Below are 18,501 nucleotides of genomic sequence, written 5' to 3'. Positions count from 1 at the left end.
GCAAAGGAAACAATCCATGAAACTAATAGGCAACCGATGGAATGGGAAAAGATAGTTGCAAATGACATATCAGATAAAGGGCTAGTATCCAAAATCTATAAGGAACTCCCCAAACTCCACACCCAAAAAACAAATGATCCAATGACAAAATGGGCAGAAGACATGAACAGACACTTCTTCTAAGAGGACATCGAGATGGCCAACAGACACATGAAATGTTGCTCAGCACTCCTCGTCATCAGGGAAATACAAATCAAAACCACACTGAGATACCACCTCACGCCAGTCAGAGTGGCTAAAATGAGCAAATCAGAGAACTCTAGATGCTGGCGTGGATGTGGAGAAACGGGCACCCTCCTACACTGTGGTGGAATTGTAAACTGGTGCAGCCCCTCTGGAAAACACTGTGGAGATTCCTCAAAAAGTTAACAATAGTCGGGGCACCTGGGTGGCTCAGTCGGTTGAGTGTCTGACTTTGGCTCAGGTCAGGATCTCACGGTTCACAGGTTCGAGTCCCATGTCAGGCTGTGTACTGGCAGCTAGCTCAGAGCCTGGAAGCTCTCTTTGAGTTCTGTAACTCCCTCTCTCTCTCACCCTCCCCTGCTCATGCTGTCTCTAACCCTCTCTCAGAAATAAATAAAACATTAAAAAAATTAAGAATAGAACTCCCCTATGACCTAGCAATAGCTGGGAATTTCCTGCTAGGAATTTACCCAAGGGACACAGGAGTGCTGATGCATGGGGCACATGTACCCCAATGTTCGTAGGAGCCGTCTCAACAATAGCCAACACATGGAAAGAGCCTAAGTGTCCATCAACTGATGAATGGATTAAGAAGATGTGGTTTATCTATACCATGGAATACTACATGGCAATGAGAAAGAATGACATCTGGCCATTTTTAGCAACATGGACGGCACTTGAGGGTGTTATGCTGAGCAAAATACGTCAGGCAGAGAAGGACAGATACCATATGTTTGCACATATAGGAGGATTAGGAGGAATTTAATGGAGGACCATGGGGGAGTGGAAGGGGGAAATAGTTGGGGAGGGGAGAAGGAGGGAGGCAAACCATGAGAGACTCTTGAATTCTGAGAACAAACTGAGGGCTGGTGGGAGTAGGGGAAGGAGGGTGATGGGTACAGAAGAGGGCACTTGTTAGGATGAGCACTGGGTATTATATGGAAACCAGCTTGACAATAAACTATTTAAGAAAAATAAATAAGTAAAATTTGTCATATCTACTCTGAAAATTTGGAAACAGAATACTCTACCCTGAATTCAAAATGTTTCACAAACCTTCAGTGGATGCTAGGTTACCTTGTTCAAAGAAAAAAAAAAAAAAAGGCAGCATCCCTTTTGGATTACTTTCTAAGAGTAAGTAACTGATTGGTAGAGGAGAACATGGAAATTTTATACCTAAGTTGAAAAAAAATTACATAATTAGTACTTAAAACTAAAATATGGAGGTTTGTGGTCAAAATGTCTTTTTTCTTAGTGTGCAGTGAGAATTTTAAAGACTAATGATATATAGAAACAAATGATAAATTCTCTCTTCCTACATCTGTCTTATGAATGATCACTAGTCATTGTATTTAGTTTGCTTTCTTGTTTTTTTTCTTCCATTTCATTCAATGTTACTAGTACTTACTTTATCTAAGTAGTACTGCTGATATAATAACATCCATGCTTCATTTTCACTGTACAAAAAAAGAATGACTTCCACCATACTTAAGTCTCAGAATTCTTCCAAGAATCAAGTGTTATAGATATGAAATGCCTGTGTACATGTCTGATACATATATGAGATATTCATAGATTGCCCTCATCTATCTTAAATTGTGTCAACTGTGTCTTCTAATACCATGAGGTACCCCTGAGATTTCATATCTACCCCTTGTTTTTTTTTTTCCTTTAAACTTTGGCAAACTAGTATATTTTTTCCCCAGGATTAGGCTCTTACTTATTTCCCTTGATCAAAGAAATTACTACAAGAAGTAGTTAGGGATTCTACATGTTTTTAGGTCCTCAGAAAGTAAGGAATTACACATTACTCATAGCCTAAGGGCAAGAAAATGAGGAACACAAACCTCAATGTGCTTAAATTTATCTGACAAATAATTAAATATAAGTGTAAATTCTAAATCCACAATGGCATATTGGGAAACAAAGAAGATTTGTCTTAATATCCTGTTACACATCCAGTCATCACAGCTGGATGACTGCATGAATATGGCAAAAAAAATCTAACCGTACTACAATCCCCACCACTTGGTAAACTCTTCTAAAAAAATGCTACCTATTAGTGTTATTACTACAATAGTAATAAACACCTCTCGACTTCAGTTTCACCATATTGAAAAAAAAAGGAAGGAGGGAATAATTCCTGTTACACTCACTTCCCAGAACTTTTCCAAGAATCAAATAAAATTATGAATTTGAAAGCTCCTTGAAATATTAATAGACTACATAAAACTAAATACCCTGGTTGATTTAATCTAACTAGAACAATTATATTTAACAACTTGGCTACAAGGAACTTTATAAAAGTTAATGTACTTACACATCCACTAACTATATACAGTCTCAAAATACTGGATGAATAGGTAGGGGAATCTTTAAAGAAGTTTTTATTCCCAAATTTATGGATGGATAAACCGAAGCTTTGGGGTGACAGCAGAGGCACAAAGAGAAGCCAGTTCTCTAATCCTGGTGCAAAGTGTCTCCCTCTATGACACTAACTTCTACAAAGTTTCTACAGGTACTTATCTGCAGATTTGTAACAACCTATTAAGACTCTGTAAGTGTGTATAACTTAAGAAATGCATTTGCTTAATTCTGTACCCATAATTACAGTAGATGAAACTTCTTCCCCTGGCTCATTTAAGTTATGATTCATGAGGCCTGTTGTAGGCTGACCACTTAGGTAGAAAATGTTTTAAAACACATCGTTAGCAATAAGAGATTCCCATCAATAGTGAAGCCATAGGAAATTTCAATTGAGTGGGGAATATGTGTGCTTTATATATCATATTGTTACATAATGAATTTGTGTATAAGTTTTATTTGCTTTGAATGTAAAATCTATTTGCTACTTTCAATCGTATCTACTTATAATTTTTTTTCTCATCTGTAAACTGAATGGATCAACTAAAATTATGTCTGGTATCATTTTTTCCAATCATCATCCATGAATAAAACTGAAAGTCTATTTACATGTAGTTACATATTATCTGAATAAATTTTTTTTTAGTGATGATCACCTGATTTTTTTTTTATTTTTTATTTTTTTTTACAAATAGTTTATTGTCAAATTAGTTTCCACATAACACTCAGTGCTCATCCCCAAAGTGCCCTCCTCCATGCCCATCCCCCCCTCCCCCCCATCCATCAGTCCTCAGTTTTTGTCAGCATATCTGAATAAATTTTTAAAAACTGTATCAAGTTTATGATGCTGTGTGGTTCTTATCAATAAATTAAGACAATACTGAGAACGATAAATCCTGCTACAGTCCTTCAAAAAGCTATGAAAAGTTGGTATATATCCTCCTGGACTATTCTTTTATATAATTATAAAATTTTATAATTTTACTTTTTATTCTAAATTAAACTATTAATAGAAGAATGTTGATTCATCATTGGTGTATAAAAATGCAACCGATTTCTGTACGTTGATTTTGTACCCTGCAACTTGGCTGAATTCTTGCATCAGTTCTAGTAGGCTTCTGGTGGAGTCTGTCGGGTTTTCTATGTAGAGTATCATGTCATCTGCGAAGAGGGAAAGTTTGACTTCCTCTTTGCCAATTCTGATGCCTTTGATTTCCTTTTGTTGTCTGATGGCTGATGCTAGGACTTCCAGCACTATGTTAAACAACAGTGGCGAGAGTGGACATCCCTGTCGTGTTCCTGATCTCAGGGGGAAAGCTCTCAGTTTTTCCCCGTTGAGGATGATGTTAGCTGAGGGCTTCTCATAGATGGCTTTGATGATGTTTAAGTAGGTTCCTTCTATCCCAACTTTCTCTAGAGTCTTTATTAAGAAGGGATGCTGTATTTTGTCAAATGGACCTTGAGGGTGTTATGCTGAGTGAAATAAGTCAGGCAGAGAAGGACAAACATCATATGTTTGCACGTATAGGAGGAGTAGGAGGAACTTGACGGAGGACCAAGGGGGAGAAGAAGGGCGGAAATGGTGGGGGAAAGGGAGAGAGGCAAACCATGAGAGACTCTTGAATGCTGACAAAAACTGAGGACTGATGGATGCGGGGGGAGGGGGGATGGGTATGGAGGAGGACACTTGTGGGGATGAGCACTGAGTGTCATGTGGAAACTAATTTGACAATAAACTATTTGTAAAAAAAAAAAAAAAGTTCTATCCAGCTAAAAAAAAAAATAAGAAGAATGTTGAAAGCCATATTAACATAGGTTTTACAAATTTTGAAGAGAAAGCAAAAATTCAACCACAAAGCAAAAATTTTATAGAACTAAAAACAACACTATTTTGGTTTATCCTAAGAAAATATATAAAGCGGGATGATCTGTATCACTAATACTCTCATTTGACACAATTATGGGGATGTATAGTGGCCCTCAAAAGGACTGAATCAGCACCCACAAAGTATTAAGAACCCAAGTGATCTTTACCTCCTATCTCTTGGTCTCTGCATATCTCTTTTAAAACTTTACTCTCTCTTAAAACACCAGCCTTCTCTTTATAGGTTCATTTACATAGTATAAGGTGATTCCACAACAACAACTCAATTTTCAAATAACCTCTATTTAAGACATCAGATCTGGAACTGAGGCCTTAATCTTCATTTTAATTCCAAATTAATAGAGAAGCACTCTGTATCAAGAAGTGTCCCAACAGAAAACATAAGGCTTACTCAACTGTTATCTTTCTGCAGAATTTAATTAAGGGCATATTCACGGTGGTGGAGAAAAAAAAATTAGAAGAATAAGAGAGAAGGAGGCATCCAATATGTGGCAATAGAAAGAGATATTTATCACCCCGAAGCTTGGAGCAAAGAAAGGGGGCTTTGGAGGTTGGGATTTCCCAAAAGGAACCATTGTTAAAGACAGACACAACCATTTTAAGAGCCACAGTGATGTGGGAGAAAAAGAGCAAAGGAAGAAATATGCAGCGTTCTGTCCTCCATACTCCAAATTCAGCTGGAAGCCAGGGGACAAGAGTCCTCCGCTAACATAGGCTAGCCATGTTGGCACAGAGCAGGCCAGAGGAGGATGAAGAAGAAAAGAAATGTGGGGTTGGGGGAGAGTAGGAGGTGGGGGCAAAGACAAAAGAAAAAAAGGCCAGCATACACTCCAAGTGATTGGATTCCTTACTCCCTCATTCAGTTATGACTAAGAGGTTAAACAACTGAAGAGGGACTTAGGAGTACCTTTGTAACATCCTGAACTTATTCTTTGTAGCAGTTATCTCATTTGATGTGTTTAATTCTTACCACTAGTACGTTTTTAATGTCTGCATCTCACTATGCAATTTCCCATAGGAAAATGACCATATTCTTTTGTTTCACTAGGGTATCTCTCCTAAATTTACAGCCAACCTCTAGTGAGCATCGAACAAATACTGGATTTGGGTGGATGAATGCATGAAAATTGTTGGGAGACACTGGCAGAAAATGCTTGGAAAAATTGTCCTGTTTCATAATATCGTCAGAATTCCATTCATTCAATGATTTTTTTCCTAAGTTTCTAACTTTATATTTGGGAACAATTTCAAAATGCAGGAAAGTTACAAGAATAAGACACAAATAATCCCTGTATATGCTTTACTCAGATTCACCTATAGTAACATTTTATACAAATGTTAACATAAAAATATATATGTATATATATTTTACTGAACCATTTGAAATTACATTATGGGTATTGTGGCTCTTTACCTCTAAATAGGGAGCATGTATTTCCTAAGAATAGGGATATTAAATGGCCCCAGCACAGCTCAGCTAAATTAATGTTCTTAGGCTAATTTATCATCCAAATTCCAATTTTGTCCTTTGACACATTTTCCTCTCTCCAGAGCAGGATGCAGTCTGGAGTTAGGCATTGCATTCAGTTTTCATGGCTTCAGTTAGCCTCCATTAGTCTGAAACATTTCCAGTCTTTTTTTTTTCTTTTTTTCTTTTACAGTGTTTTCGTTTTAAAACACTATGGTACCCTCCTCTTTTAATGGAAAGTTTTTGATGATCATTTTGGCTGACGTTTCTACATGAATATATCCCTATTAGGTATTCTAACTCAGAAGACTATATAGGTACATTTTGTCCTTTTCAAGATATTACAGACTCGAGGCTCAGAATGTCCATCTGCCCTTTATTAATGACATTTTTGATCATCAATTTTGTGAATAAGCTTCCAGATATTTTTCCCCATACATTTCTATTACCCTATTCTTTTCTCTTCCTGATACTTTAATTTCATAGGCACTATAACTTTTAAATATATTATATGTGTATTTTTGCATTTGCATGGCTGTATGAAAACACCTATAACTTTTTCTTTTGATTTAACGTCTATTTCACTAAATTCTCTCTTCAGTTGCATCTAATCTACATTTAAACCCATTGAGTTATTACATTCAGGTATATTTTCACTTCTAGAATTTTATTTGGTCATTACCATCTTTCATTTTATGCAAAATAGTCCACCTAAATTCTTCATTTTATCTTTTTGTTCCTTGAACATATTAATCAAAATGATATTCAAGTTTGTGCCTAAAAATGTCATTATCTAGAGAGTATTTTAATTACCAGTTTTGACTCAGATTCCATTATCTTTTCTTCTGTTTTATCTGATTCTTTATTGAGTTCTATATATTATCAACGAAGATTACTAGAGGTAATTACGATTCTATGTTATGTATGTTATTTTGTTCTAAATAGAATTTACTTTTGTTAGAGATTCCATAATCCCAAGTAATGGTTACTTCAGTTAGGAATTGAAATGATTTGAAGCTGGGCTATAATCCCATGAAGGGTGAACTATTACTTGTTTCTCATTAACCCTATTATATAGCATTTCAAAATTTCAGAATTCTGACATATTTGCCAGAGACCAGTATTTTTCAAGGCCTAAACTCTAATTAGAATTAGAGGGTTTTTTGCTCCACTCAGGGCCAACTTTACCATGTTTTTCATTTTCATCTGAATTTTTCTCAGCAAAATAATAAATCACTTCTGTTGCCCACTAGGACCACATATGTCAAATAACCTCTCTGCCTGATCCATGTCCAACCTCAAGTTCCTAAAGCAAATATCTACAATAGTGGTTTATATGGAAATCAAGTAATTCTTAGTATTTATTTTGCATATTGTGGGGGGAAAAAAGGAAAGTATGAATCTACTATTCATAAAAGTTGTCAAAAGTGGTATTTAGAAACTTTTTTACTATAGCGTAATAGGTGAGAATAAAGACCAGTTAGCAGTATCTAAATTCTCTTTTAAATATATTAATTTAACTGATAAAATACAACTTCATAACTGAAAGAGTGTTTTTTTTTTATCTTTCACTTGAACAGAAAAAACATCAGGGACACAGAAAAGCTTTGCTTTTCTCCTGCTGTTCTTTTTTTTCACACTTAATTAAACTAGAAGTCCTTAAAATTGGGATTTGTTATTATTGTTTTAATCATTATCATAATTATATTCTTCATCATCATCAATCCAGAGAACTTTACATATACAACACAATCTGGCAATTAAGATTTTGTAAGCAAAATCTATTTTTTAAAAATTGGACATGAAATAAAAACTAATGGCAGTTTACATGATTCATTTAACTTAGCACCCATCATTGTCTTAAGTGTTAGTATGAAGTTAATTCATGTCATTCAATTCATTTAAAAAAGTTATTAGGCACCTACTATGTGCCAAGGACGGTTCCATGCACTGATGATATAGTGGAGAACCCAAAGTCCAGCTCTTATGAAATATATATTCTTAGTAAGATGGCCGGACAATGAATAAAAACAAAGGTAAATACAAAACACATTCTATCATATGATAAAATGATAAAGGCAATGGAGGAAAAATGAGGTAAAGGGGATTCAGAAGAATGGGTAAAGAGGGATTCTGTCATATTTTCAAGATGATAGAGTGATATTTGAAAAAGACCTGAAAGGACTGAGAAAGAGAGCTATACAAATATCTGGGAGAAGAGAATTCAAAGCACAGAAGAGGCAAGGGCAAAGGTCTTGAGGTAGAAGCATGCCTGGTATGATCAGAGAACAGTACAGAAGCCAGGACATGTGGTCTAAATAAGTTTAGAACAGAAAGGGTAAGGCTAGAATCTTTAGAGCTTTAGAGGCAATTATGAAGACCTGAACTTTTATTCTGAAGTATGGAAAGCCACTGAGGAATTTTAAGCAGAGAAGGAAGTTGTTCCTCAGATTTACATGTCAAATCCTTCCTCAGATTTACATGTCAAAAATAAACAGGGTGTGGAGAAGAAGGAAATGAGGTTATGGGGCTACCCCAATAGTCCAGCTACTAAATGATTATTCTTGAATTGAAGTTATGGTAAAATTTCATCAGATTAAAAATGTTTTTTCAAGATACAGGAAAGGTTTTGTTAACGAGCAGGCCATGGGGATGTTGACTTCACAGTTTTTTCCTTAGACAAGCGGAAGGGTAAAAACGTTGTCAACTGAGATATGAAAGACAGGGCATAACAAAACTAGATATGGTGTGGCTGGGTTAATATTTAGACATAATAAATTTTAATAGCCATTAGGCATCTGCAGGGAGATGTTGAGGATATCATAAAATATATAAATCTGTATTTTAGAAAAAAAGGAGAGAGATAAATCTGGAACACATCACCTGATTGACAGTAAAGTCTTTATACTGGCTAAGTTCAACTACTTAGCAAATATGAACACAAGAGAGTAGAGGTCTGAACATTGAACCATGGACTATTCTAATATTCAGAGGTCTAATACATGAAGAAAAAAAAATCTGAAAATTAACTGTAAGTGACATAGGAAAACCAGAGATTAGTCTCCAAAAAGCCAAGTGATGGAAGATTTTTAAAGAAGAATGAAGTGATTAAATGATAAAGTCATGCCGATAAATTAGTTTTGACAGTGACTAAAAATTGACCACTGGGTTTAACAACATAGTAATAACTTAAGACTTTCATTGAGTGGTAGAGATAAGGCCTCATTAAAGTGAATTCAAGCAAGAATGGAAACAAGATGACTACACGTACTGAAACATCAAAACAGGCAATGCTCTTGAGGAGTTCTGTTCATAGAAGCCCAGAGAAATAGAGTAAGAATTGGAGAGGAATGTGAGTTTGAATAAATTTGTTGTTTAATTGAGAATGCTACTGCTTATTTTAGCAAACCAGTGAAGAGGGGAAATTGACGAAGTAAGACAGAGAGACAAAACTATTACTGGAGTCATGTCCTTCCTTGAAAGGGGAAGGGATTCAGTGTAAAAACAAAAGTGTTGGCCTTTCATAGAAGCACATACATTTCACCAGTAACAAGAACAAAAGCAGTATATGTTGATATAGAAGCAATCAACATTGTTTCAGTTCTGTGGAATAGAAAGAGAATTAAATTTATCCAGGTTTGAGAATATTTTGGAAACATACAATGTAGGAAGAAAGAGGCCATGAAGCTATGTGCTAGGGGTGATTATAATGATAGACCATGAACTCCATATGAAAGTCAAAGACACAAGGACATGTGACATTTGGAAATATTGTAAAAGCAATAAAATAAATGGCTTGTAGATCCTGGTAGGGTTTAAGAATTCTTATCATTAGGGCACTAGATGGAGAGAGCTGGAAAAGAGGAGTGGTGTTTGGTGAGTGCAATGTTGAAAATGAAGACTATGGAGAAGTGCAATTACTGGTAATGCCAATGTCTACCTTATGACCATGGAAGCGAATACCTGAGACAAGGTAAGGGATAAAATCAGTGGAGGACAGAAGGTCAAGTAAATGAGATGGCAGATGAGTGGATAACAAAGTTACTAAAACTTTATCTCTCTATATACAAATTATATAATTCTATGCATCTTATATACCTAGAAAATTCATTCATATATATTTATATAATACTTTTCATATATATATATATATATATATAAAGATAAGGGGAGAAAGAGAGGGAAGGAGGAACAAAGAATGAATTTGCTGGATACTAAGAATTTGAAGAAATATGTGTAAAAGAGTGAACTGGGGTTGATAGATGCTTACAACAAAGTAGAGTGATGAATGGCATAATCTGGTAATTTGGGCTGCAAATTAGGTATTTTTAAGGAGAGTAAGGGGAGTGGTCTGAAAGTTACCAAGGGAATCTACCCATCTTCAGGATCAGTGGCACAACAGTGCAGAAGGAAAAGACCTTCACAAGAAGCTATGACCTTACAGAGTCAAGTTTCCGAGAGCAAAAAAGGGAGAAAATGTTTGTCAAAGAGGTTAAGAATAGAGAAGGTTTTGCTGGTAATAGAAAATTGGTCCCAAAATACTCAATGGAAGATTTGGGGAGTTAAAAAGAGAAAAATATTTTACAATGAGTAAAGAGACTTACTGGGATGATGGATGAATATGGATGATGGGAGAGGAAATGTTGTGACTCGCGGTAACTGACAGAGACATCAATGAAACACACAATCTGGTTAGTCCTGGGTCCTTAGGAAGGATGTGATAGGGAAGAAGTGGGTGTTGTTAAGAAGGGAACAGGGGGTCTTACCAAGAATATATAAAGCCCCAGGATCCACTCTTCATTCCTACTAATGACAATGTTAAGGCCAGAAGAGACTCCACATTTGGTGAGGTAATCAAAAACATATTTAGAAAAAAATTGATTTACCTGACAACTGCTAAGGGACTTAAGCAATTCACTTTGAGCCAAAATATTGTAGTCTATGGAAAAGCTAGAGTTACAATTTTAGTTAAAAATATAAGAAAGATACAATAGGTAGTTTTCTCTCTCTGGCATTTAAAAAAACAATCAGCCTCAATTTTCATTGCATTGCCAGGCTCTCCAGCCCTTAAATCGGTATCTAAATCTTACACATTTACTTTCAGTCATCAACATAAAACATCCACACTGCAGATACACATTCAAACTTCGAATTGAAGAGAATTCCTAAAAACAATAACAACTATGAATCACTCACCAATCCAGGTAACATGTTTATGCCCTTCTCCCAAGTAATACTTGTAATAGCCTCGTAATGGGTTATTCTCCTTTTTTGGAAGTAGAAACTGAGACATAGAGAAATAAATTTGTCCTAAGTCATACAGTCAGTAAATATTTGAAGTATGATGTGTCTGAGGTGAGATCACTATGTGAAAATATAATCTCTATTAGAATTCTGTAGTAAGTATTTCTCAAAGTGCGTTGGTAGCAAATACTAATTTTAGGACCCCATCCCAAACCTGCTAAATCAGAAACTCTAAGGTTGATGTCCCCCCATCTATGTTTTAACAAGCCCTCCAGGTGATTCTACTGTAGGGTCAAGTATGAGAACCCTTGTTCTACAATAAATAGAGACAGAGTATATTATTGAGAGACTGAAAAAGGACAGAATAACTATGTATCATTCCAGGTGTGTGTGCGTTTGCACACATGTACATGTGTGTTTAGGTATGTGAGTAGCTGGTGAGTATGTGGGTATAGGGATGTGGTACTAGCTAATCTCCTTCCTTCATTCTATATACTTTCAGAATTATTAATTTCAGGATGTATTGAATGCTTCTGTCAAAGTCCAACAATTTTGAAACATCCATCTTACAATCTGGCCATTGTCAAGATTTAGATATTAACACAACTGTCATCCTCACATTATAGCCTATTAAATACAAAAAGAAACAACAATTATTACTATTTGAAACATTAAAGTTTTCACTTGCACTACAAAATATGTAACTTAGAGATGTTTTGCATATAGTGAACCTCCCAATTTTACCAGAAGCCAAACTTTGCTGAACATGACAGTAATGTTGTGGGGCTCTAAGACAAGAAAACTGTCCTGGCATTAATCTCTAATTCTATGTAAGGAACAAACACCTCATTACAAAAGATGTTCTTTCTGCCACAAAACTGTTGCTAGACGCAGTTAAATTGCTGATGTAGTCAGTTTATCTCTTCTTTTTAAGTTATTAGAGAATATGATGAGACAAAGTGCAACTGAATTTTTTTACCTTATATAAATAACTGTGTTTCATGAAAAAAATATTTTCCAAAAATTATAGAATTTCTCTCACTTATTTCTACATCTTGTAATAAAAATAGAGACCATTAAAAAAACTATTTATCAGTCCAATACTTTTTCATCTATCCCTAATGGCATAATAAAAAGTGAAATTTACTAGAAAAGAATGCTTGAAGAGAAAATCTTGCATCCATTATTCATTTTGGGAGGCAGGGATGGTAAAAGGCAATGGTGGTAAAAAGCAGTTAACCTCTTGTATTTATCTGCCTCTGCCAACTTCTCTTTCAGCCACTTTACAATTTCCATATCACATGTATCATCATAGAAAATTTGGAGAGTTATAGTATCTCCATTTTACAGAAGAAGAAACTAAAGCCCATAAACGTTTTACAAATAGAAATGGATAATGCAATGTTTTGGGGTTAAAATTTGGGTTATAATCCAGATCACTGATTGTTACCTCTCTGATAATGCTCCAGTTCTCACTGAAACCTCTGAGTATGTCAAAATCAGCATGTACCATTCCAACTCAACAAACACGTGATGAACTAGACCAAATTCTCAGGCAGTTCAGGGATAACATTAAGTTGTTATTAGCCTTTTTCACTTGTATTTATTCATTCATGCATGCATAGTGAAGGTCTCCAGAACTCCATGATATATAATATGGCAAGAGATGAATACAGAAGCTGATAGGAAAATCCAGGTTTCTTCTATTAAGTTGTCACTAAAAATATCTTAAACATGTTTTTAAAAAAGGTCTATTCTAAATAGTTGTTTCTGAAATTTTCAGAGAATTATGTTATGGTATAATAACCTTATCATTGTTTCAAAATTAATAAACATCTCTAAAACTTCTTAGTGCAATTTCCAATGGAATAAATCAAGGAATATAGCTTACATTTTAGGAAGTACTTTGTGAAGAAGGATGGTCTAAGATGGTGGTGCAGAAAGATCCTGAACTCAACTCCTACCATGGACAGACTGAACTTACACCTACATACAGATCAATTCCATGTGGAGGAGAACTGAAGGCTGACTGCACAGCTTCTGTACAATAAATTATAAAAGGAACACATAGAGAAGAGTAGGAAAGATGGAGAAATAATAGCAACATCACCCTTAAATTTGTGACTTGAAATAGAAAGGGCAATCACAAAAGGGCCTATGCACAGACTCATCCACAATGGGGCACAGTAAGACAAACAAACAAAAACAGCAGTTTTTTAAAGGGCAATTAGAGTCTATATGAAGGAAATATGTTTAATAAACAGTGAGCCCACCAAATGAGCAAGGAACTGCTGGAATACTCTCCAGAATTGGACACACTGGTGAGTGCAGTTCTCTTATTTTCCCTCTTCGCCTTGATGTGTGGACAGAATCAAGATTCAGGACTCTAGCTGGTATCCTAGGACTGTCCAAGTTCACCTTGCTCCCCTATCCCATACCATCTCTCATGTTTCTGCAAGACAGCCCTAGCAAAATGCGCTCCACAATCCCCTGGCCCTTGCCTGCACCAATTTCAACTATACCATCAAGGTGACCCTAGTGCACCACGACCCAGGAAATCCCTACCTGTGCACAGTCTTAGTTTCAGCCAAGATGGCCCCAACAAAGCACAGACAAGGACCACCTGGCCTATGGCTGCTGCAACCAGTCTGCCAAAGCTGACAGACACATGCAGTCTACACAGGGGATTGTCTTACACAAGCCTACTCATTCAAGACTGGGTGAGGTAACTGTTCTACCTAGTTCACAGAAACAAATACAGAAAGTTAAGCAAAATACAGAGACAAAGAAATAGGTTCCAAAGGAAAGGATGTAAAGCCCTGGGCAGGGGGTGGGAGGGGGAATCCTAATGTCATAGAAATAAATGATTTACAAGATTAAAATTTCAAATTAATAGTCATTAAACACCATCACTAAACTTGGGAGAAGAATAAAGGAATGCAGTGAGAACTTAAAAAAAAAGACTTAGAAAATATAAGCAAGAACTAATCAGAGTTCAAAAATACAACTGTTGAAATGAAAAATATATATACTAGAGAGAATAATCAGCAAATTAAATGATACAGAAGAACAAATCAGCAACCAGGAAGGTAGAAGAGTGGAAAAATCCAATCCAAACAGCAAAAGAAACAACAAAAACAACAATAACAAAGAACTTTAAAGAAAAAGGACAGTTTAAAGGACATATGGAATAATATCAACTATACTAACATTCTAATAATACAGGTCCCAAAAAGACAAGGAGAAGAGAAAGAGAGAAAGTGGTAGAAAACGTACCTCAAGAAATAATAGCTTAATATTTTCTTAACCTGAGGAAGGAAATAGCTATCTACATCCCAGAATCACAGAGACTCCCAAACAAGATGTATACAAAACGATCCATGCCAAGACTGATTATAAATAAAATGGCAAAATTTAAAAATAACGAGTGAATATTGAAGGCAGGAAAAGAAAAAACAATTACATACAAGGAAAGCTCCAAATGATTATCAGCTAATTTTTCAGCAAAAACTTTGAAGGTCAGGAGGGAGTGGAAAATACATTACTGTTGGAAAGGAAAAGTTACACCCAAGAAAATTCTACCCAGCAAGTTATCATTCAGAATTGAAGGAGAGAAAAAGAGTTTCCCAGACAAGCAAAAACTAAAGGATTTCATTACCACCAAACTAGCCCTATAGGAAATGGTAAAGGGTCATTTTTAAGTGATAAAAAGTATACAAGTAAAAACAAGAAAACATATGAAAGAAAAACCTCACTGGTTGAAGACAAATACATCATACAGAAAGTGAATCAGCCACTTAAATCTATCATAAAGGTTGAAAAACAAAATTAGTAAATCTAATAAATATGATAAGTATCTAAGGAATACACAGAATCAAAAGATGTAAAATATGACATCAAAATAATAAAATGTTGGTGGGGGATAAAAATGTAGTGCATTTATAATACATTTGAATTAAAGTGAATATCAGCTTAAAGTTGACTGATATATATATATAGGTTGACAAATATAAACCATATGGTAACAAGAAGCCAAAAACCTACAATAGATACACAAAAGTGAAAGAGAAAAGAACACAAATATGACACTAAATAAAACCATAAAACCATGAGGAACAGGCCAATGAAAGAAGAAACATAGAACTAAAAAGCAGTCAGAAAACAATTAACAAAATTGCAATAAATACATACCAATAATTACTGTAAATGTAAATGGACAAAATGCTACCATCAAAAAAACATTGAAGGCTGAATAGATGAGGAAAAAAGACTCATCTATATGCTTCCCAGAAAAGACTACAATCAGATCTAAAGACACACAGAGACTAGAAGTGAAGAGATGGAAAAGATATTTCATGCAAGAAGAAGCATAAATAAAGCTTGAGTACAAATACTCATATCAGACCAAATAGATATTAAAACCAAAGACTAACAGAAGATAAAGAAGAGCACTACATAATGGGAATGGGGACAACCAAGAAGATGATTCAACATTTGTAAATATTTACACATCCAAGAGAGGAAAAGCCAAATATGTAAACAAATATTAACAGACATAAATGGAGAAATTCAGAGCAATATAATAATACTAGGGAACTTTAATGCCCTACTTTTATCAATGGATATATCATCCATCCAAAATCAATAAGGAAACAATTGGCCTTAAAAAATGGCCAATTAGACTTATTGTACTTAATAGATATATATGGAATATTCCATCCTAAAACAGAGTTCCTTTTTTTCAAGTGCACATGAAGCATTCTCTAGGATATATCTCATTAAACTACAAAAGACGTCTCAGTAATTTCAAGAAGATTGAAATCATATGAAGCATCTTTTCCAACTACAATGCTATCAAACTAGAAACCAATTACAAGAAATCTCGAAAAATACAAACAAATGAAAACTAAAAATGTGCTACTTAACAGCTAATGGATCAACGAAGAAATTGAAGAGAAAATTTTAAAAATACCTTGAGAAAAATCAAAGTGGAAATACAATAGGCTAAAAATCTGTGGGACACAGCAAAAGTTCTAAGAGGGAAGTTGATAAAGATAAAAGCATTGAAGAAACAAGAAAATTTCACATCAACAACCTAACCTTACACCCAAGGAACTAGAAAAAGAACAAACAAAACCCAAAGTTAGTAAACAGAAAGAAAGATTAGATAAGAGCAGAAATAAATGAAACAGAGATATAAAATAGAAAATATTAATTAAACTGGAGATGGATGTATGAAAAGATAAATAAATAAACCTCCTGCCAGACCCAACAAGACCTCAAGAGAGAGGGCTCAAATAAATAAAATCAGAAATGACAGGAGGGAAATTACAACTGACAACACATAAAAGCAAAGGATCCTAAGAGATTATTACAATATTATGCCAATAAATTGGAAAATATAGAAAAAATAAACTCCCAGAAACACACAATGTTCTAAGGCTTAATCAAGAAATAGAGAATGTACTTTTTCACAACAGGTTTGCCACTAGAACACAGGTGTCATGAAAACTAAAACGGGAAAGGAAACGACTCACATCAACATCATATCATCATCACTGGACATATACATTCAAGCAAGTCTACCACGACTGGTCACTTGATCCACAAATGTGGTGAGATTAACAAAAGAACTATCAAAACATTTTAGAAGGAGGTTGCTGAGATAGTGAATGGCCCCTTGCAAATATGCCTGGGTCTTGGACAAACTGAAAGTTGTATGTGAATGTGGTATCACCATTGATATTTTCCTGTGGAAATTTGAGACGAGCAAGTATTATGTGATCACCATCAGTGTCCCAGGACACAGAAGCTGTATCAAAAACATGATTACAGGCGCATTTGAGGATGATTGTGCTGTCCTGATTGCTGCTGCTGCTGTTGGCGAATTTGAAGCAGATATCTCTCTGAGAATGGACAGATTTGTGAGCATGCTCTTCTGGCTTACATACAGCTGTGAAACAACTGTTGGTGTTAACAAAATAGATTCCATTGAGCCACTCCACAGCCAGAAGAGAGAGGAGGAACTCAGTAAGGAAGTCAACAGCTACATGAAGAAAATAGGCTATAACTCTGGCCTAGAATTTGTGCCAATTTCTGGTTGGAATGGTGACAACATGCTGGGGCCAAGTGCTAACATACCTTGGTTCAAAGGATGGAAAGTTACCCTTAAAGGTGGCAGTTCCAGAAGAACCACATTGCATGAAAATCTGGATTGCATTCTGCCACCAACACACTGAATTGACAAGCCCTTGTGTCTGTTCCTTCGGGACAGATATATTGGTGGTATTGGTACTGTCCCTGTTGCTGAGTGGTGATGCATTCTTAGCATTGTGGTCACCTTTGCTCCCGTCAGTGTTACAACTGAAGTAAAGTCTATTGTAGGACTTTGAGTCCAGGGGACAAGTAGGTTTATATGTCAAGAATGTATCTGTCAAAGGTGTTCATTGTGACAATGTGACTGGTGACAGCAAAAATGACCCACCAATGGAAACAGCTGACTTCATGGCTCAGATGATTATCCTGAGCCATCCAGGCCAAAGTGGTGGGTATGTACCTGTACTGGATTGTCACACAGCTCACACTGCCTGCAAATTTGTTAAGCGGAAGGAGAAGATTGTTGTTCTGGGAAAAGGCTGAAAGATGGCCCTTAGTTCTTGAAATCTAGTGATGCTGCCATCAGTGCTGTGGTTCCTGGGAAGCCTATGTATGTTGAGAGCTTCTCTGACTAACCTCCTCTGACTTGTCTGCTATTCATGACATGAAGCAGACTGCTGCTGTGGGTGTCATCAAAGCAGTGAACGAGAAGGTAGCTGGAGCTGGCAAGGTCACCAAAACTGCCCAGAAAGCTCAGAAGGCCACCCCAGTCTTAATCAGTGATCAAAGAATGGTCTCTAACTGTTTGTGTTGAATTGTCATTTAAGTTCAACAATAAAAGATAGGTGAATGGTAACAATGCATTGTAAAACCTTCAAACGGAAAGGAGCATGTTTTGTGGACCATTTCTGTGGGGGAGGGGGCGGGGGGGGCAGTTTTAAGTTACTACTTTTAAAATCAATACTTTTTCACTGAAACAACTTGACCAAAAGTCTGTCACAGAATTTGGAGACCCATTAAAATAAAGCTTAATGAGAAAAAAAAGTAAATAGAAAATGTGAATAGAGAGAGGGCAAGATGGCGGAGAAGTAAGGAGCTCCGTACTTGCACTCGCGCCCATACATCACACAGAAAAGATCTGAAGCCATTGGAAACCTTACAAAACCTGAGAGATTGGGAGAAAAAAGACGCAGAATCCACT

The 18,501-nt window shown here is 35.8% G+C and overlaps 1 pseudogene; it reads left to right on the top strand.

Annotated features, from left to right (window-relative positions):
* Positions 1–16,876: 16,876 nt before the first annotated feature.
* LOC120246598 lies at positions 16,877–18,114 on the top strand (annotated as a pseudogene).
* Positions 18,115–18,501: the final 387 nt, after the last annotated feature.

The sequence above is a fragment of the Hyaena hyaena genome, unplaced genomic scaffold (genome assembly GCF_003009895.1).
Source record: "Hyaena hyaena isolate Hyena2069 unplaced genomic scaffold, ASM300989v1 scaffold_479, whole genome shotgun sequence".
Classification (NCBI taxonomy): Eukaryota; Metazoa; Chordata; class Mammalia; order Carnivora; family Hyaenidae; genus Hyaena; species Hyaena hyaena.
This window is presented reverse-complemented; position numbering and strand designations above follow the sequence as displayed.